The sequence below is a fragment of the Rhinoraja longicauda genome, chromosome 26 (genome assembly GCF_053455715.1).
Source record: "Rhinoraja longicauda isolate Sanriku21f chromosome 26, sRhiLon1.1, whole genome shotgun sequence".
Taxonomy (NCBI): Eukaryota; Metazoa; Chordata; class Chondrichthyes; order Rajiformes; family Arhynchobatidae; genus Rhinoraja; species Rhinoraja longicauda.
In genome coordinates this window covers 7,161,509-7,183,661 of record NC_135978.1, presented here as the reverse complement: position 1 = coordinate 7,183,661, position 22,153 = coordinate 7,161,509, and the positions used below count along the sequence as shown (strand labels likewise).

Here is a 22,153-nt window from a genome sequence, read left to right as displayed (position 1 = left end):
TTGCTGTAATTTGGCACTTTGGATAGCAATTTTCAAAGAAGTCAAGTCGCACTTGGAAAATGTGAATCAGTGGTAATTACATGAATAGGTTCATTATTGCTGGTTGCATTCATGACTGTATTTGAAGTAAAAAGTATTTTCTTGAACATTTTTGCATCTTTTAGAAAAGGGGTTCTTTGAATTGTCTATTGTTTTCAGTAAAAATTATAGACAAACCCCAAGAAGAGCAAGAATTGTATATGTAACACCCACATTATGAAAAGTTCATAAATGATAGGAGCAGAATTAGGCCATTCAGCCCATCAAGTTTACTAAACCATTCAATCATGGCTGATCTATCTCTCCCTCCTAACCCTATTCTCCTCATAACCCCTGACACCCGTACTAATCAAGCATCTATCTATCTCTGCCTTCAAAATATCCATTCACGTGGCCTCCACAGCCTTCTGTGGCAGTGAATTCCACAGCGTCACCACCCTCTGGCTAAAGAAATTCCTCCTCATCTCCTTCCTTAAAGGAATGGCCTTTAATTCTGCGGCTACGATCTCTAGTCCTAGACTCTCCCACTAGTGGAAACATCCTCTCCATATCCACCCTATCCAGATTGTGACTGTGGAATAAGAAGATAACTGCAGATGCTGGTACAAATCGAAGGTATTTATTCACAAAATGCTGGAGTAACTCAGCGGGTCAGGCAGCATCTCGGGAGAGAAGGAATGGGTGACGTTTCGGGTCGAGACCCTTCTTCAGACTGTGACTGTGGATGCTTTCAAGAGAGAGCTAGATAGAGCTCTTAAAGTTAGCGGAGTCAGGGGGTATGGGGAGAGGGCAGGAACGGGGTACTGATTGTGGATGATCAGCCATGATCACATTGAATGGCGGTGCTGGCTCGAAGGGCCGAATGGCCTCCTCCTGCACCTATTGTCTATTGTCTATTGTACTATTTGACTACTTTATCTGTGGAGGTGGCATTTTGCACGTGGCAGCTACTGAGGTGTAAAGCCTTCTCTCTGTGGATGACACTTTAAAAGTCCCTTCAAGCTCCTCTAAAGGTCACACTCCATGTTTGATGGTCTGGCTCCGATCCTTGTTGAGTAATGTGTAATGTAATCTGTGAAGTGATGATATAGTGCTGTGGCCATTGCAATTGGTTTGAACTCTGCCGACATCCATAAACACAGTGTCACCATTTTGTTTTCATCCCTCAGTATTAAACCCCCCCCCCGGTGTTTTCATTTTCAAATGCTTCCTCGGCAAGGCCAGCAGCATAATCAAGGACGAGTCGCAGCCTGGCCATTCCTCCCCTCTCCCATCGGGCAAAAGGTATAGAAGTGTGAAAACGCACACCTCCAGATTCGGGGACATTTTCTTGCCAGCTGCTATCAGACAACTGAACCATCCCACCGCAACCAGTGAACTGTCCTGAGCTGCTATCTACCTCATTGGAAACCCTCGGACTATCTTTGCTGGACTTTATCTTGCGCTAAACGTTATTCACGTTATTCCCTTTGTCATGTATCAGTGCACTGTGGACGGCTCGATTGTAGTCATGTATTGTCTTTCCGCTGACTGGTTAGCACGGAGAAAAAGATTTTCAGTGTGCCTCGCTCGGTACACGTGACAATACAGTAAACTAAACTAAAGCGATGGACATTAAAAGTAACTCTATCCTACTTCCACGCTGCCTATTTAATCAAACACATAAGCAACAGCAGGGCAGTGTCATTTCATTGCTTGCAGGCTTGCATTAACTAACAAAGATACTCACTGTCAGGATAAAATTATACCACAGCTGACCTGACCCACGCACATTTTCCAGAGTTCAGCCAAGTACCAATTTTAAAAAAAGCAGCCTTTGAGAACTGTGCTAATGAAATGATATTTAAGTTCCTGAAGTCAATGAAATATAATGCAGCACAGCAAATTACAGGCCATTCCTTGGTTTGTTTTATGTGGGGTGGGGTGTTGAAGGAAACTTTTCTCAATCTCTTACCTCGACGGAGATGTGATTTAAAAAATATATATATTATTTCTTTCTTTTTTTTTCTTCCGTATCGTATCTCTGTCCTCACTGCGGCCTAACATTGAGGAGTTGGTGGCCTTTCCCGGAAAGACCGCTCCGAGCCGCGGGAGTCTGCGTGACTTTATCATCGCGGAGCTTGCGATCCCTTTGCCGCCGATCGGAGCTCCAACCGCGGGGCCTGTGGACGTTAACATCGTGAAGCCCGCGGTCTCTGGTAAGAAGAGGCCGACTCGGGAGCTCCATGCTCCCGCGGAGAGAAAGTTTCCACCGCCCCGTCGCGGGAGTTTCGATCACCGCGACGGGGGCTTCGATCGTCGGCTGCGGGGGATTTGATCGCTCCGACTGCGGATGGTCTGAGTGCCCCGACCGCGGGAGAACAATGAGGAAGAAGATTGAACTTTATTGCCTTCCATCTCAGTGAGGAATGTGGAATCCACTGTGGTGAATGTTTCTGTTAACTTTCATGCGGTTGTGTCTTGCTTTACACTTAGTATGGATGTGTGGTGACTCAAATTTCACTGCACCTTAATTGGTACATGTGACAATCATAAACTGTCCTTGAATTATCAAACAGAACCATTTCATAAGAAGCTTTATTCATTTCCATTATTTCATAACCGAGTGGCTGAGGACAAATGGATATCATGCAGGTCTGATGGATTTTTTTTCGGGTGGAATTTTGGGGCACTGTAATGAAGACATTGTTTATTGTACATGGCTTCTCATTCAACTCTTTCCCTCTGGGCACACTCGGCTTGAAACTGGTGGTGGCCGTAATGGTTTCATCTGTTTCGCTTAATTTTATTGATGAGAAGATATAGATATAAAGACTTCGAGTTGTCTTGCATCTTTGAAAAAAAAAAACCCGTAAGCATCCGGGATCATTCATGAAACCATCGAGCATGAACTTCGGTTCAGTTTAATTTAATTTAATGTCACATGGGCACTTCAACGCACGCTGCCTCAGGAAAGCCACCAGCATCTACATGGACTCCACACACCCATGCCACCCTCTGTTTGAACCACTTCCATCTGGCAGACGGTACAAAGCCTTCTACGCCGGCACCTCCAGACTAAGGAACAGCTTTATTCCTAGAGCTATAGCTGCTCTGAATCGGTCCTGCTGAGAGCCCGCCATGATCTGTCTCTGCCCTCGGGGTCATCTGGCACAACTGACCACCTGCGTGAACCTTTTGTTGAACCTTACCTTGTTCCCCCCTTTTCTTTTTCCTCCCCCCCCCCCCTTTCCATGTTCGCAATGATTTATTTAATATTTGATTTGATAGCATCGATATGGAAGCGACAATCAAAATCTCGTTGTACTTGTACAATGACAATGAAGGATATTGTATTGTATTGTATTGTGTGTACCGAGGTACCGTGAATTCCACAGTGCTGGTGATGAATGTAAGGTGATATTTGGGCGCAAGGCCTGACAGCCACTCACTGACCTAAAAAGTAGACAATTTTAACCAAAGATAACAGAGCAGAGCAAGATAGACCACTCGACCCGTCACGGCGCCATTTTAGTCGGCAGAAACTTGCAGAAACATTTTAAAAGAAAAATAACAAAAATCTGTGAATTGATAGATGAGATATGTTCTGCATGTCTACGGTATCATCACACGTACTGTTCCCCCAAAACACTGATTACACTGCGAGAGACCCAGGTTCGATCCTGACCATGTACGTTCTCCTCGTGACCTGTGTGGATTTTCTCCGGCATCTCCGGTTTCCTCCTACACTCCTCCCAGACTCAACGAGTCTGCACCGACCCAGCGATCCCCGCACACTAACACTATCTCACACACACACACACACACATGCAGTCACACACATGCAGACACACACACACACACACACACACACACACACACACACACACACACACACACACAGACACACACACACACACACGCAGACACACACACGCGCAGACACACACACGGAGACACACACATGCACACGCACACACACACAGAGACACACACACACACGCGGACACACACACGGAGACACACACGGAGACACATGCACACGCACACAGACACAGACAGACACACATACACACACTCGCAGACACACATACACACACATGCACAGACACACACACACAGACACACGCACGCACACACATGCACAGACACACACACACACACACATACACACACACAGACACACACACAGAGGCACACATGCGCAGACACACGCGCACACACGCACACACACGCAGACACACACACACACACATACACACACAGAGACACACACATGCAGATACACACATGCAGATACACACATGCAGATACACACACACGCACAGGCACAGACACACACACAGACACACACACACAGACACTAATGACAATTTTTACATTGATACCAAGCCAATTAGCCTACAAACCTGTACGTCTTTGGAGTATGGTTGCAAAACGGAGTTCTCAGAGAAGGTACTAACTCCGTACAGACAGCGCCCGTGGTCGGGATCGAACCCGGGTCTCTAGCGCTGCAGGGCAGCAACTCCACTGCTGCGCCCTGTGTTTTTTTTAACACTTTGGAGTAGGCTCCCCCTTGTGGACAGAGAGAGGGCTTGGTTGTTGGGGAGGAAAGACTGCATGTTGCTGCTGCATCGCCTGCATTGAACTTAATAAGAGTACATGTCCTGGTGGGTGGCATTGTGTAGTACATGGTGATAATGTCAAGCAAACCCCACTTCTGTCGGTCCAGTCTCATGGCAGTCTCAGCCTCCGACTCTGACTCAGAGATTGGGTGTGTTTTGGTCCCACTCCAGAGGACTGGAGCAAGCAATCCAATATAACACTCTGGCGGATTGCTGAGAACATGCATGGCAAGTTATATTGTTCAGGAAGGAACTGCAGATGCTGGTTTAAACCAAAGATAGACACAAAAAGCTGGAGTAACTCAGCATGACAGGCAGCAACTCTGGAGAGAAGGAATGGGTGACGTTTCGGGTCGAGACCTTTTCTTCAGACTAGTCAACTTTTTGGGTCGAGACCCTTCTTCAGACTAGTCTCTGGTGCTGTAAGTCAGCACCTCCACCACTGTGCCACTGTGCTACTGTTTCTATCCATGCACAAACCCCCTCTGTTTTTACTCGTGAGTCTCAAGGTTAAGGCCCATTATAAAACCCACAAGATCTGTGCTGAAATAGCGCAGCAAACTCAACAAATTGGATATAATTGAAACAGTCTCTTCAAATGGCTGTGATAAATTCAAGTTATAATGGCTTTTGATTTTCAGATGCACGGCATTTAACCCTATTTAGTTGACTCCTAGCATCTCATTCAAAACATTTAACCAGTGCAAGAGGCTTTGTGGAACAGATTCTTGGGTAGATAGATACAGAAGACAGACGAAGGTAAGGTGGTGAATCTGTGGAATTCTTTGGCACAGAAGGCTGTGGAGGCCAAGTCAGTGGATATTTTTAAGTCAAGTCAATTTTATTTGTATAGCACATTTAAAAACAACCCACGTTGGCCAAAGTGCTGTACATCAGTTCAGGTACTCGGAATGAACATGCAATGGCACACAAACGTAACAGCACATACATAAACAGTTCACAGCGCCCCCTCAGAGGGCCTCAAACGCTAGGGAGTAGAAATAGGTTTTGAGCCTGGACTTAAAGGAGTCAATGGAGGGGGCAGTTCTGATGGGGAGAGGGATGCTGTTCCACAGTCTAGGAGCTGCAACCGCAAAAGCGCGGTCACCCCTGAGCTTAAACCTAGACCGCGGGATAGTGAGTAGCCCCAAGTCGGCCGACCTGAGGGACCTTTTAAGGCAGAGATAGATAGATTCTTGATTGGTACGGGTGTCAGAGGTTATGGGGAGAAGGCAGGAAAATGGGGTTAGGAGGAAGAGGTGGATCAGCCATGATTGAATGGCGGAGTAGACTTGATGGGCCGAATGGCCTAATTCTACTCCTATTCCTTCTGACTGTCTGAAGAAGGGTCTCGACCCGAACCGTCACCTATTCCTTCTCTCCTGAGATGCTGCCTGATCTGCTGAGTTACTCCAGCATTTTGTGAAATAGAAACATAGAAAATAGGTGCAGGAGGAGGCCATTCGGCCCTCCGAGCCAGCACCGCCAATCATTGTGATCATGGCTGATCGTCCACAATCAGTAACCGGTGCCCAACTTCTCCACATATCCCTTGATTCCACTAGCCCCTAGAATTCTATCTAACCCTCTCTCTCTTAAATTCATCCAGTGATTTGGCCTCCACTGCCCTCTGTGGCAGAGAATTCCACAAATTCACAACTCTCTGGGTGAAAAAGTTCCTTCTCACCTCAGTTTTAAATGCCTCCCCTTTATTCTAAGACTGTGGCCCCTGGTTCTGGACTCCCCAACATTGGGAACATTTTTTTCCTGCATCCAGCCTGTCTAGTCCTTTTATAATTTTATACGTCTCTATAAGATCCCCTCTCGTCCTTCTAAACTCCAGTTCCACAACGTATGTTCTAACATTTTTTGTTGTACTTTTTCTCTGCCTGTTTCCTACGCACACTAGGGACAATTTTACATTTATACATACATTTATACCAAGCCAATTAACCTCTGCATTGTCTCTGTAGCGTGGGAGGAAACCGAAGATCTCGGAGAAAACCCACTCGGGTCACAGGGAGAACGTGCAAACTCCGTACAGACAGCACCCGTAGTCAGGATGCAACACGGGTCTCTGGCGCTGTAAGGCAGCAACTCTACCGCTGCACCACCATACTGCCCTGGTGGTGAAAGTAATTCTCTGCCTGCCAACTCATTGCCTGTAGAGGGAGCTGCTGTATAATAATCCTCAATTTGACATTTAGACTTCCAGTTATGTCTTAACAATGAACAATTAATACAGGTTTACAGATAAAGTGTAAGCTTAACCATTTTGTGAAAAGGTTATTCTTCACGTTAAATTATAGAAAGACATTTGTAAATGGTTGCTCCATTTGTTAATGGTTGCTCCATTGAAGGATATTCTTGCTATTGAGGGCGTGCAGCGTAGGTTTGCTAGGTTAATTCCCGGAATGGCGGGACTGTCATATGTTGAAAGATTGGAGCGGCTAGGCTTGTATACACTGGAATTTAGAAGGATTAGAGGGGATCTTATCGAAACATATAAGATTATTAAGGGGTTGGACACGTTAGAGGCAGGAAACATGTTCCCAATGTTGGGGGAGTCCAGAACAAGGGGCCACAGTTTAAGAATAAGGGGTAAGCCATTTAGAACTGAGATGAGGAAAAACTTTTTCAGTCAGAGAGTTGTGAATCTGTGAAATTCTCTGCCTGAGATGGCAGTGGAGGCCAATTCTCTGAATGCATTCAAGAGAGAGCTAGATAGAGCTCTTCAGGATAGCGGAGTCAGGGGGTATGGGGAGAAGGCAGGAACGGGGTACTGATTGAGAATGATCAGCCGTGATCACATTGAATGGCGGTGCTGGCTCGAAGGGCCGAATGGCCTCCTCCTGCACCTCTTGTCTATTGTCTATTGTCTATCATCCCTCACTGACATCTAGGTACGGTGAAATTCTGTTTTTGCATCCAGTAAAATCACACAGCAGACTGCACCCAGGCAGTGCACAAAGAGTGGCCAGGTTTCTGGCGTGGACAAAGTTTCACAAGTTCTTAGCACAGACTTATCTTCTCATAGAAACATAGAAAATAGGTGCAGGAGTAGGCCATTCAGCCCTTCGAGCCAGCACCGCCATTCAATATCAGTACCCCGTTCCTGCCCTCTCCCCATACCCCCTGACTCCGCTATCCTTAAGAGCTCCATCTAGCTCTCTCTTGAATGTATTCAGAGAATACATTCTGCTTTTTCCCCATATCCCTTGATTCCCTTAGCCCTTGGAGCTAAATCTTGACATAAGGCTGAAGAAGGGTCTCGACCCGAAACGTCACCCATTCCTTCTCTCCACAGATGCTGCCTGACCTGCTGAGTTACTCCAGCATTTTGTGAATAAATACCTTCGAGCTAAGTCTAAGTCTCTCTTGAAAACATCCAGTGATTTGGCCTTCTGTGGCAGAGAATTCCACAGATTCACAACTCTCTGGGTGGAAAAGATTTTTCCTCATCTCAGTCCCACATGGCCCACCATCTCGCGGCGGTGAACATGGCCTGCCGCTGCCCGTGGCTGCCCGCCCGGTCCCTCGTTGTTCTTTCTTTTACCAAATATAATTTAAATCAGCTATTTACGAGAATAATATTTACCATACAAAACAACAATACCCACCACCACAGCCACGAAGTAAAACAAATATTCTTCAATATCAATATACTGAAAATTCAACAGCTATGTTACAATCCTCGTCAAGGAAGCAGTCCACCCTCCGCGGTGCCCAGCGGTCCCGGAAATTCCCCCCAGGGCACTCGTGGTCAGCGCGTAGTCCCTCTCTAAAACCACCCGGGCGTGGACGTTCCTCTTTGTTCTTGGGAGGCCCCCCAGCCGGGGCATCTTCGTTCTGGGCATCTTCCTCCCTCCCCCCCGTGGGGTCTCATCTCGTTCTCGGCCTCTTTCCCCCCCCCCCCCCCCCCCCAACTGTGTCCCTCATTATTCTTGGGCCCCCCCCCCCGCCCGGATGGGTCCCCCTTCGTTCTAAATAGCACGCTGCCCGGTCCCTTTTCATTCTCGACGGTTCCCCAACGGGTCCCTCCTGGGAACGTACGGACAAGCACCCTTAGTCGGGATCGAACCTGGTTCTCTGGTGCTGTAAGGCAGCAAATCTACCGCTGCGCCGCCATGCCCTTATGTTTTTGCCACGTCTGCAGACCGCAAAACGCCACGCCTCCCCAGGCCAGGCGGCACCGTCAAATGCCGCCAACTGTCGAGGTTTAGCGCTACTGCAGCTCAACGTTGAAGACCTTAGCACCGCCAAGCTCAACGTCATCCAAAAGGCGATTTTTGGTGAAGGTGATTCTTGATTTGTGCGGGTGTTAGGGGGAGAATGCAGGAGAATGGGGTTAGGAGGGAGAGATAGATCAGCCGTGATAGAATGGGGGAGTAGACTAGATGGGCCGAATGGTCTAATACAATCCTATTCCTTATGACCTAAGGCAGCATTTAGGTGGTCTGCAGACGCCATGCATTGTGAAGGAACATGGATCAGGTGCAGGCAGAGGAGATGAGTTTAAATTGGCATCATGTCCAGCATGGACATTGTGGACCAAAGGGCCTGTTCCTGTGCAGTATTATCAAAGGTATTTATTCACAAAATGCTGGAGTAACTCAGCGGGTCAGGCAGCGTCTCGGGAGAGAAGGAATGGGTGACGTTTCGGGTCGAGACTCTTCTTCAGACTGAAGATGTTCTACGTTCGAAAGCTAATGTTCTAAATCCATGAACTAATTTTGTATTTTTACTGAGGAGGCTTTTGCAGAACGGGTTATGCCGATAAGGGAGTGGGGCGGCTAATTATAGTATTAGTTGACTCATTGCAAGGAATTTGCAGGAGGGGACGTTTGTTGATTGTGGCCAGATAAAGGAGAGTGCAAGCATGGGTGTAACTGGTCCACCTGCAGAGAGAGGTTGTAAAATTACTCTTGGGCGGAGGGAGGTTTTTTTACAGTTTGTTTTTTTACTGATTGTGACTTTAACAAACCCAAGAATTCAGTCTAGTTGAGTTTATTGTCACGTGTACTGAGGTACAGTGAATAGGTTTTTTTGTTGCAGGTAGCTGAAAGACATTCTGGGCTGGCCTTCCATCACAGTGACTGGAGGAGACTCACTGTGATGGATGTTTCTTTTTTCTTGCTTTGTGTTGGTTTGTGATTGTGTAATTGCTTATTTTTATTGCTCTTATTGTTGGACTGTGGACAACGGAATTTCGTCCAAAAGACTAGTTTTTTTGGATGACAATAAAGGTTATTCTGATTCTGAAAGTCTACACATGATTACAATCAAGCTGTCTACAGCGTAGAGATACTAGATGAAGGGGATCATGTTTAGTGCAAGATACAGTCCAGAAAATAAAGATAGTCCGAGGGTCTCACATGAGGTAGACGGGAGGTCAGTACTGCTCTCTAGTTGGTCGATAGGAAGGTTCAGTTGCCGGATAACAGCTGGGAAGAAACTATCTCTGAATCTGGATCCTTTGTCTTGAGTTTTGCTTAGTTTAGTTTAGAGATACAGCGCGGAAACAGGCCCTTCGGCCCAGCGAGTCCATGCCGACCCGCGACCCCCGCAAACTAACACTATCCTACACACGCTAGGGACAATTTATATTTATACCAAGCCAATTAGCCTACAAACCCTGAGGTTAGTTGAGGCCAGTTCATTGGCTATACTTAAGAGGGAGTTAGATGTGGCCTTTGTGGCTAAAGGGATCAGGGGGTATGGAGAGAAGGCAGGTACAGGTTACTGAATGGCGGTGCAGGCTCAAAGGGCCGAATGGCCTACTCCTGCACCTATTTTCTATGTTTCTATGTTTTAACCCGCACGTCTTTAGCGTGCAGGAGGAAACCGGAGCTTCTCGGAGAAAACCCACACAGGTCACGGGGAGAACGAACAAACTGCGTACAGACAGCAGCTGTGGTCAGGATTGAATCCGGGTCTCTGGCGCTGTAAGGCTGCAACTCGACCGCTGCTCCACCCTGTGCCCTTGGACCAGTTGCAGGAATAGGGAATGTCGAACGTCCAGCTAAATCCCATGACTACTTTAGGTTTGCATCTGCCACCAAAGCTGTGCCATTAGAGGTTTATCACAGAATAATATTACTTTAATAAAATAAGCATACTGCAATGCTCTCACTGTGATTGAGTGAATCCATTCATCGATCTGGGATTAATTAAGTCAGGCTCATCAGTTGGGTGGGCTTCTGTTTTTTAAGGAGAAACAAACCTTGGTTTCGGTGTTTGTATAAAATAGCACAACGTAAGCACGGTTGAGTGCGGCACGGTGGCGCAGCGGTAGAGTTGCCGCTTTACAGCGCCAGAGACCCGGGTTCCATCCTGACTACGGGTGCTGTCTTCACGGAGCTTGTACGTTCTCCCCGTGACCTGCGAGGGGTTTTCCTCGGGATCCCCGGATTCCTCCCACATTCCAAAGACGTGCAGGTTTGTAAACTAATTGGATTGGTGTCATTGTAAATTGTCCCCGGTGTGTGTAGAATTGTGCTGGCGTATGGGATGATTGCTGGTTACAAATGAGCGACTGGTTAACTGACCAAGACAAGAAATGCAGAAGTGCGGCAACTTTTTTTCCAACTTAATATTCACAGGCTTCCTCTTTCCACATCCAAACTGACATCCTAAATGTGTTTCCAACATTTTCTACTTTTCTTTTTTTCACAAACATTAACTTGGTTTAATTGGAGGGTAGTCTCGGCTGGGTCATGAGACAGATTTTTATAAACACTGAAGAGAATTAATTACACATTTAAACATCTTATTTAGGTGTTTTTTTTTAGTTTAAAGATACACGGCGGAAACAGGCCGGCCTTGGGCCCACTGAGTCCTCACCGACCAGCGATCCCCGCATATTAACACTACCCCTACACATACACACACACACACTACAGGCAATTTTACATTTGCACCAAGCCAATTTATTGGCAAACTTGATGAGTTTAGTTTCGAGATACAGCACGGAAACAGGTCCTTCGGCCCACCGAGTCCACATCGACCAGCGGTCCCTGCACATTAGCACTATCCTACACACACTTCAGCCACAAGCGACGTTGCTCTAGCCGAGGTGTGGAGCAAGCAGCCAACTAGGATGCATCACCCCTGGTCAGCCATGACCGAGGGGGGCCTAAGAAACACACTAGGGACAATTTATAATTTTACCAAAGCCATTTAACCTACAAACCTGTACGTCTTTAGAGTGTGGGAGGAAACTGAAGATCTCAGAGAAAACACACGTAGGTCATGGGGAGAACGTACAAACTCCGTACAGACAGCGCCCGTGGTCAGGATCGAACCCGGGTCTCTGGCGCTGTAAGGCAGTAGTTCTACCGCTGCGCCACCGTGCCGCCCGGTCGTTCCAAACTTGGAAACGCGATACAAAATTAAGCGTCAAACCCTGTGACTACAAAGAATCACTTTTCACTGAGTAATGGATACAGGCAATGGACTTCTCTCAAAAACAATGAATTCGTTTTGATTCATTTCTTTAAAAGGAGGCTAAGTAAATAGTGAAGGTGTGACTGCATGCCTTGAGGATGGATGATTAAATTATGAAATTCAATAGCTCCATTCGTACTGGGATTTCAAGAATGTGTCCACTTGAAAACGAAGTGCCTTTAGAAAGTAGACGAGGAGGAATTTCATTAGTCAGAGGGAGGTGAACCTGTGGAATTAATTGCCACAAAAGGCTGTGGAGGCCAAGTCAATGGGTATTTTTAAGGCGGAGATTGACAGATTTTTGATTTGTCTGGGGTTATGGGGAGAAGGCAGGAGAATGGGGTTGAGAGGGAAAGATAGATCAGCCATGATTGAATGACGGACTTGAGGGGCTGAATTATTATTCTGCTTATGAACATGAATTCATGAAGTATGTGAGGCTGGTGTGTAGGGGTTTGGCCTTGGAGGATTTAGTTTAGTTTTGTTTAGAGATACAGTGCAGCAACAGGCCCTTTGGCCCACCGAGTCCACGCCAACCAGCAATCCCTGCATATTAATGCTACCCTACACACACAAGGGACAATTTTACATTGTCTTTGGAGTGTGGGAGGAAACCGAAGATCTCGGAGAAAACCCACGCAGGTCACTGGGAGAACGTGCAAACTTCGTGCGGACAGCGCCCGTAGTCGGGATCGAACCGGGATCTCTGGCGCTGTAAGGCAGCAACTCTACCGCTGCACCGCCTCCGCCCTAATGGGTCATGGACAGTTATTGAGTTCTGAGTGCTTTTCTGACAGAAATCCAAATCCGGCACAGGCTCGAGATTAAACCACAATGCTGCTTTGTCCCCAAACATTCCTGTGACATTGTTTTAGGGGGCGGTGCTGAATTAAAGTGCTTTTCTGTGAAGGAACAAGCAACCCAGTGGCTGACTCATCCTGGGTTAATGGCAATGTCTCACACGGAGGAGGCGTCTTTGAAACTGCTGCCCGCCTTCCTCGTGGTTACACGCCTGTCACTGGCAAGGGGTTGCCAGTTCTTGTGGGGCCAGTTCTTGTTGGAGGCGGTCCTGGATGCAGACTTTGAAACGTTTCTTTGGGTTCCTTTGACCCTGTGACAGAGCTCCGTACAGGGGTTGCCCAGGAGTATGAAGTTGCCGACTCTGCACCACCAACCCACCAATTGTAAACTGGGCTCGTGGTCTCAATAGACAATAGACAATAGACAATAGGTGCAGGAGTAGGCCATTCAGTCCTTCGAGCCAGCACCGCCATTCAATGCGATCATGGCTGATCACTCTCAATCAGTACCCCGTTCCTGCCTTCTCCCCATACCCCCTCACTCCGCTATCCTTAAGAGCTCTATCCAGCTCTCTCTTGAAAGCATCCAACGAACTGGCCTCCACTGCCTTCTGAGGCAGAGAATTCCACACCTTCACCACCCTCTGACTTCCCCTTTCACTTGTCGATGACCAGCTCCTTTTTTCTCAATCATAAAAATGTATTCAATTATTTAAAAACAATACTTACAATGCAGTAAAACAAAACAGAACCCACCGCCAGAGTACAACGCAAACAAATACGCCAAATGAAACTAGTATACAGTTATATTACAATCCCCATCCAGGATACATCCAATCCCCAGCGGTCCCGGGAATCTCCCAGGGTGCCCGTGGACAGCGCATAGTCCCTTTCCAACACCACCCGAACGCGGACATAACCCCGGAAAAGGGGCAGGCAGTTGGCTCGGGCAGAGCCCTCTTCCGCCTGGCGCCGTGCGTCGCGGATGGTCAGCTTGGCCAGGCCCAGGAGCAACCCAACCAGGACATCTTTGGCCCTACCTCTCCCCTACAGGGTGTCCAAAGATGAGGATGGTGGGTGAGAAGTGCAGCCAGAAGGCAAGGAGCAGCCCCTTTAGATATTGGAACAGGGGCTGCAACCTCACACACTCCATCTACACGCGGTACACAGACTCACACACTCCGTGTACACGCGGAACACAGACTCACACACTCCATGTACACGCGGTACACAGACTCACACACTCCGTGTACACGTGGTACACAGACTCACACACTCCGTGTACACGCGGTACACAGGCTCACACACTCCGTGTACACGTGGTACACAGACTCACACACTCCGTGTACACGCGGTACACAGACTCACACACTCCGTGTACACGCGGTACACAGACTCACACACTCCGTGTACACGCGGTACACAGGCTCACACACTCCGTGTACACGTGGTACACACATTCTTCCAGCCCGCAACAGTGGCTGGCAGCTGGCGAGTCTATGTACCAACCGCACGAGGAACAGGTTACAGGGGACTCCTCGGTGCAGTCCCCTCCACCCCAGGTCCCCGATGACGATTAGCTCCTCGGTCTGTTGACGTTGAAGGAGATGCTGTTGTCTCAGCACCACTCAACCGAGCATTCTGAATCTCTCGCCCATGTGCTGATTCATCACCACCCGCGAGCCGACATCTGGCACAGTGACAATGTTAGGAGTTAGGAGTTATTATTGACTACATTACGGCAGGGCGCTGACAATAATGCAAGGTAATCAGGCAAAGTCAACATGGTGTCGTGAAAGGAAAATCATGTTTAACCAACTTACTGCAGTTATTTGAAGAAGTAATGTGCTGCGGATAAATGGTCATCGGTACATTCAGTTTAGTCTGGTTCAGAGGTACAGCGCGGAAACAGGCCATTCGGCCCACCGAGTCCCTACCGACCAGCAGCGATCCCAGCAAACTGATGCGCCCTTTGCCAAAGCCAATTAACCTTCAACCCTGTCGTCATTGGAGTGTTGGAGGAAAACCGGAGCACCCGGAGAAAAACCGCAGAGTCGTGGAGAGAACGTACAAACTCCGTACAGACAGCACCCGTAGTTAGGATCGAACCCAGGTCTCTGGCGCTGTAAGGCAATAGCTCTACCACTGCCCCGCTGTGCCACCCTTTTAAATATCAAGTGCTGGAGGAAGCCAGCAGGTCTGTGGAGGGAATGGACAGTCTACTCCGCCATTCAATCATGGCTGATCTATCTCTGCCCCCTAACCCCATGTTCCTGCCTTCTCCTCATACCCTCTGACACCTGTTCTAAACAATAATCTATCCGTCTCTGCCTTAAAAATATCCACTGAATTGGCCTTCACAGCCTTCTGAGGCAAATAATTCCACAGATTCACCACCCTCTGACTAAAGAAATTTCTCCTCATCTCCTTCCTAAAAAAACGTCCTTTAATTCTGAGGCTGTGACCTCTAGTCCTAGACTCTCCCACTAGTGGAAACATCCTCTCCACATCCACTCTATCCAAGCCTTTCACAAGTCTGTTTCAATGAGGTCCCCCCCCTCATTCTTCTAAACTCCAGCGAGTACAGGCCCAGTGCCGACAAACGCTCATCATAGGTCAACCTGCTCATTCCTGGGATCATTCTTGTGAACCTCCTCTGAACCCTCTCCAGAGCCAGCACATCCTTCCTCAGGTGTGGGGCCCAAAATTGCTCACAGATGTTAAATTTCATCAGTCACTCCCTGCCTTGCCTGTTTTCTCAATTGAGCTGAACAAACAATGACAAATAAGGGAGCCGGCACCAATTCCTGTGGCACACCACTGGGCAAAGGTCTCCGATCTGAGGAACAATCCTCCATGACTACACTTTACCTCCTACCATCAAGCCAATTTTGTATCCAATTTTGGCATGATCCATTGTGTGCGTTTGCACAGACCTTGTCAAAGAGATATGAGACCTTGTCAAAGCCCTTGCTAAACACCGTGTAACAGTGTCCACCGTCCGACACTTCTCAAACCTCTTGGCACTAGCATGGTTAGAAGTTTGGATGGCCAATGGGGAAGATGGGTCTCGACCCGAAACGAAACTGGAATTTAGAAGGATGAGAGGGGATCTTATCGATTAAGGGGTTGGACACGTTAGAGGCAGGAAACATGCTCCCAATGTTGGGAGAGTCCAGAACCAGGGGCCCAGTTTACGAATAAGGGGTAGGCCATTTAGAACGGAGATGAGGAAAAACGTTTTCAGTCAGAGAGTTGTGAATCTGTGGAATTCTCTGCCTCAGAAGGCAGTGGAGGCCAAACCTCTGAATGCATTCAAGAGAGAGCTGGATAGAGCTCTTAAGGATAGCGGAGTCAGGGGGTATGGGGAGAAGGCAGGAACGGGGTACTGATTGAGAATGATCAGCCATGATCACATTGAATGGTGGTGCTGGCTCGAAGGGCCGAATGGCCTACTCCTGCACCTATTGTCTATTGTCTTTTGTCTAATCCCCTTATCCAAATCATTAATATACAGCGTGACGAGAAGCACCCCCAGCACCGACCCTTGTGGAACTCCACTGGTCACCGGCAGCCAACCTGAAAAAGCGCCTTTTACTGCAACTCTGCCTTCCGTCATCCAGCCAACCCGCTGTCCACGCCAGCACCTTCCCTTTAATACCATGGGCTCTCCTCTTCCCTAGCAGCCTGACATGCGGCACCTTATCAAAGGCCTTCTGAAAATCTAGGTAAACGACATCTACAGCCTCCCCTCTGTCTGTCCTGCTATTAACTTCCTCAAAGACCTCCAGCAGATTCGTCAGGCAAGATCTTCCCTTCACAAAGCCTTACTGGCTGTGGCCTAGTTTATTGTGAACTTCTAAGTACTGCATAACCTCATAGACAATAGACAATAGGTGCAGGAGGAGGCCATTCGGCCCTTCGAGCCAGCACCGCCATTCAATGTGATCATGGCTGATCATTCTCAATCAGTACCCCGTTCCTGCCTTCTCCCCATATCCCCTGACTCCGCTCTCCTTAAGAGTTCTATCTAGCTCTCTCTTGAATGCATTCAGAGAATTGACCTCCACTGCCTTCTGAGGCAGAGAATTCCACAGATCCTTCTGAGGCAGAGAATTCCATCCTTTATAGTTGACTCTAAAATCTTAAGGTGAACAGGGTAAGATTTAATAGGAACCTTGGGGGTAACTTTCTTACACAAAGGGAGGTGGGTGTATAGAACAAGCTGCCGGAGGAGGTAGTTGAGGCAGGTACTATCACTACGTTTAAGAAACATATGGACAGGTACATGGATAGGACAGGTTTATAGGAACATGGGCCAAAGGCAGGCAGGTGGGACTAGTGTAGCTGGGACGTGTTGGTCGGTGTGGGCAAGATTGGCCGACAGATCTGTTTCTACGCTGTAAGACTCTATGATCCTCGGCCAACATACACACTCTCTGACCACAATATTGATCTCATAAGTGTACATTGACTGAGCTTGTCATTGCCAATTAAGATGGTTACTCCATCAATCAATAATCCAATTTTAAAATGCATTTTTAAAAAAGGGTTATAAACGATAATCTCTAAATTAACGAAAGAACAAAAAAAAATTAAAGTAGGCACCAATCCTATTTCCATTGCAAGTATCAACTCCAATATCTTTACAGTCTAAAAGAATTTCATTATTCTGTCTGGGACATATGACAATAAAATATTCTTGACTAGAAACTAGAAACTGCAGATGCTGGTTTAGCAAGGAAAGACACAAAATGGTGGAGTAACTCAGCGGGTCAGGCGGCATCCCTGGAGGACATGAATAGGTGACGTTTCAGGCTGGGACCGTTCTTCAGACTGATTGCAGGGGTGAGAGGAAAGAACGCTAGACATGTGGAGAGGCAGGACAAAGCACGGCAGGTAAACACAGGTGAGGATGGAGGGGGCTGGACTGGTGGTTGGACAAAGGCCAGGGATGAACGCACAGAAGGTGTGAGACGGAAGGATTAAATTGAATTGAATTGAATAAATTTATTGGCCAAGTATGTACACATACAAGGAATGTGCCTTGGTGCTCCGCTCGCAAGTAACAACACGAACATACAGTACACAATTAAGAATAAAGCTTAAAACATTAATAAAACATTATAGTTTAAACATGTGAATGAAATAAAATACCAGAGCAAAAGGAGGCTACAGACTTTTGGTTATTGAGTTGAGCTACTACTCGCGGAAAAAAAGCTGTTTCTATGTCTGGCTGGGGCGGCTTTGACAGTCTGGAGTCGCCTTCCGGAGGGGAGTGATTTGAAGAGTTTGTGGCCAGGGTGAGAGGGGTCAGAGATGATCTTGCCCGCTCGCTTCCTGGCCCTTGCAGTGTACAGTTCGTCAATGGGGGGAAGGTTGCAGCCAACAACCTTCTCAGCTGAGTTGTGAATTATGAAGCTCGACGATGGACGAGGTGCGAATTGTGTAGCCAGGGTAGGGAATGTAGGTGGAGGTAGAGGAGAGGGGAGAGGTAGGTGCAAGGTCATCCAGGGCTCAGGGGAGGGGTGGGGGGGATGGGGGGGGGGGGGGGTGAAGTGGATGTTATGTGGGAGAGTTTACCTAAAATTGGAGAATTCAATGTTCATACCATTGGGTCTACAGTCTACCAACTTCAAAAGGCCCCACCTATTCCAACAGACTCCAAATCTTTTTTCCCTTGAATAGTTGGCAAGGTAGACCATTTTAATCGTGGAGGAAGAAATGGGCGGCACAGTGACGCAGCGGTAGAGTTGCTGCCTTATAGCCCCAGAGACCAAGGTTCGATCCTGACCACGGCTGCTGTCTGTACAGGGCTCTTGTGTTGTGAATTACTGTGGAGGATGTTTGGTCGCTTCTCTTTACAGATTCAGGTCAATGGGGCAGAAAATCAAGGATCCATTCGCAGAGGAGGCTGCTGAAGGTACAAAGTCCTAGGTGCTAGAGTTTGGAAATAAGTTTGATTAGAATTACGGGTGTAGAAGGCAGAGCTGTGGTCAATAAAAAGGAGTGTCCTTGTTATTCAGACCTGACTCCATTCAGTTGAGTCTTGTGCCATCAGTTGAGTCGAATTTTGTGTCATTTGTTCCACACTGGATCAGTTTCTATTATACACAACAACATAAATCCAAAATTTTGATTTGAACTTGTATGTTCAATTGTGTGATCGTATTAAGATAAGACGATAACTTAGCGATTGGTGGTATTGCCAACTTAGGGTCAAAAATTGCTAATGGAGACTAATCATCTGTGACCAGAATCTAACCAATAAAAGTTGAAGAAACGTTTGCACCTAAAACATTTTGCAATGCTTCTCTGCCACTTTGAGCATAATTTTGCTCATTATTTGTCAAAAGGGTTTGACGGCACTGGGCCTGTACTCGCTGGAGTTTAGAAGGATGAGGGGGGACCCTCATTGAAACTTACCAAATAGTGAAAGGCTTGGATAGAGTGGATGTGGAGAGGATGTTTCCACTAGTGGGAGAGTCTAGGACTCCGAGGCCTAAGCCTCAGAATTAAAGGATGTTCCTTTAGGAAGGAAATGAGGAGGAATTTCTTTAGTCAGAGGGTGGTGAATCTGTGGAATTGTTTGCCACAGAAGGCTGTGGAGGCCAAGTCAATAAGTATTTTTAATGCAGAGATCATCAATATTTTTTTTGATTAGTACCAGTGTCAAGGGTTATGGGTGGAATGCAGGAGAATGGGATTAAGAGGGAGAGACAGATCAGCCATGATTGGATGGCACGGTAGATGATGGGCCGAATGGCCTAACTAGGCTCCTATCACTTACGACCTTATCAATATGTGTTACAAATGCAAATGGTTGGTCTAGACCCATTCCATAATTCAAAGCATTACGCACAAGTTTCAACATGTTATGCTGCAACACAATGAATTAACAAAGGCTCTATTTTCATAAATCATAAGTGCTTTATTGCCCTTTCCCCCAAGTCCATTTTTCATCTTGCCAAAGACGACAGGAAATTAAAATTTCTTACCGATTATGATTCCGTCGCGAACATAGTGTCAGTCACGTTCTTATTAATTTGCTGCTCTGACCTGCATCACCTTGATTTCATTTATGCATCCCTTTTATACATAATGTAATAGTGTCATTACGCTATAAGATCTGGCACGAATCCACCTTAATATGGTACTTTGCTTAAGAATTATTATAATTTGGTTATGACACACGTCAACTCCTGCCGCAGTAACGATGTGGACTCACCTCAATTTGCCCACTGCCACGACAGATCGACACCAATGAAATCTTGCTGTCTCTCCACTCTGCGCTGCACCATTTGAACACCAGGAAGATACACGTCAGGCTCTCCGCTCAGTCCGTCTAAACCTACCTGATCTCCCAATTGCCAAACACTTTAACTCCCCATCCCATTCCCACACTGATCTTTCTGTCCTGAGCCTCCTCCATTGTCACAGCGAAATTGGAGGAACAGCATCCCATATTTCGCTTTGGCAGCTTACACCCCAGCGGTATGAATATTGACTTCTCTAACTTCAGGAAACCCTTGCTTTCCCTCTCTTTCCAACCCTCCCCCGTCCCAGTTCTCCGACCAGTCTGACTGTCTCCAATTACATTTTATCTGTTTGCTTTGTTGTTACCTTCTCCCAGTTAACAATGATCTATTCTACATTTTCCTTGATCTCCATTCCCTTAGTCCTACTTTCACACTTTACACTTCCTAATCTATGTATCTCCCTCGCCCCTGACATCGGTCTGAAGAAGGATCTCGACCCGAAACATTACCCATTCATTCCTTCTCTCCAGATATGCTGCCTGTCCCGCTGAGTTACTCCAGCATTTTGCGTCTATCTTCGGTTTAAACCAGCATCTGCAGTTCCTTCCTACACATTACGTCAGGCTGTTGTTCATCGACTAGCATTTCACACCATCATCCCTTTCAAACCTGGGGAACTGGATCTCTGCTTATCCCTATCCAACTGGATCCTCGACTTCCACTTCAACTTGGCAACCACACCACCTCATTGAGCAACAGCACAGGGACATCTCAGGGCTGCATGCTCAGTCCCCTGCTCTACTCTCTCTGCAAACTATGTTCAGTGTAGCCAGATAGACACAAAATGCTGGAGTTAGGAGGAGGGGGAGTTCAACGAGATCTGGGTGTCCTAGTGCATCAGTCAATGAAAGGAAGCATGCAGGTACAGCAGGCAGTGAAGAAAGCCAGTGGAATGTTGGCCTTCATAACAAGAGGAGTTGAGTATAGGAGCAAAGAGGTCCTTCTACAGTTGTACCGGGCCCTGGTGAGACCGCACCTGGAGTACTGTGTGCAGTTTTGGTCTCCAAATTTGAGGAAGGATATTCTTGCTATGGAGGGCGTGCAGCGTAGGTTCACTAGGTTAATTCCCGGAATGGCGGGACTGTCGTATGTTGAAAGGCTGGAGCGATTGGGCTTGTATACACTGGAATTTAGAAGGATGAGGGGGGATCTTATTGAAACATATAAGATAATTAGGGGATTGGACACATTAGAGGCAGGAAACATGTTCCCAATGTTGGGGGAGTCCAGAACAAGGGGCCACAGTTTAAGAATAAGGGGTAGGCCATTTAGAACGGAGATGAGGAAGAACTTTTTCAGTCAGAGAGTGGTGAAGGTGTGGAATTCTCTGCCTCAGAGGGCAGTGGAGGCCAGTTCGTTGGATGCTTTCAAGAGAGAGCTGGATAGAGCTCTTAAGGATAGCGGAGTGAGGGGGTATGGGGAGAAGGCAGGAACGGGGTACTGATTGAGAGTGATCAGCCATGATCGCATTGAATGGCGGTGCTGGCTCGAAGGGCTGAATGGCCTACTCCTGCACCTATTGTCTATTGTCTATTGACAGGCAGCATCTCTGGAGAGAAGGAATGGGTGACGTTTCATTGAGTTACTCCAGCATTTTGTGTCTACCTTCGATTTAACCCAGCATCTGCAGTTCTTTCCTACACATTTAGTGCATGTATATGCAAGTATGTGTATATATACACACTGAACTTTTTTTTTCTCATTCATTATATTGTTTACAGCCTACTATGTTTGCATATCCTGTTGTGCTGCTGCAAGTAAGAATCTCAATGTACTATCTGGGACATATGACAATAAAGCGCTTGACTCTGGACTTGGCTCTTGACTTCAAACTTGACACTTGACGTTTGACACTTGACACTTGACTCCAAAATTGACACTTGCCTTTTGACACTTGACAGTTGACTCCAAAATTGACCCTTGACTTTTGACACTTGACTCCAAA

General features: G+C 47.1%; 1 protein-coding gene across 1 annotated transcript in view; it reads right to left on the bottom strand.

The window, feature by feature from the left end:
- Positions 1–22,153, bottom strand: part of LOC144606219 (argininosuccinate lyase-like) — a 368,098-nt gene that overhangs the window by 165,802 nt on the left and 180,143 nt on the right. The gene's annotated exons all lie outside the window — the stretch shown is intronic.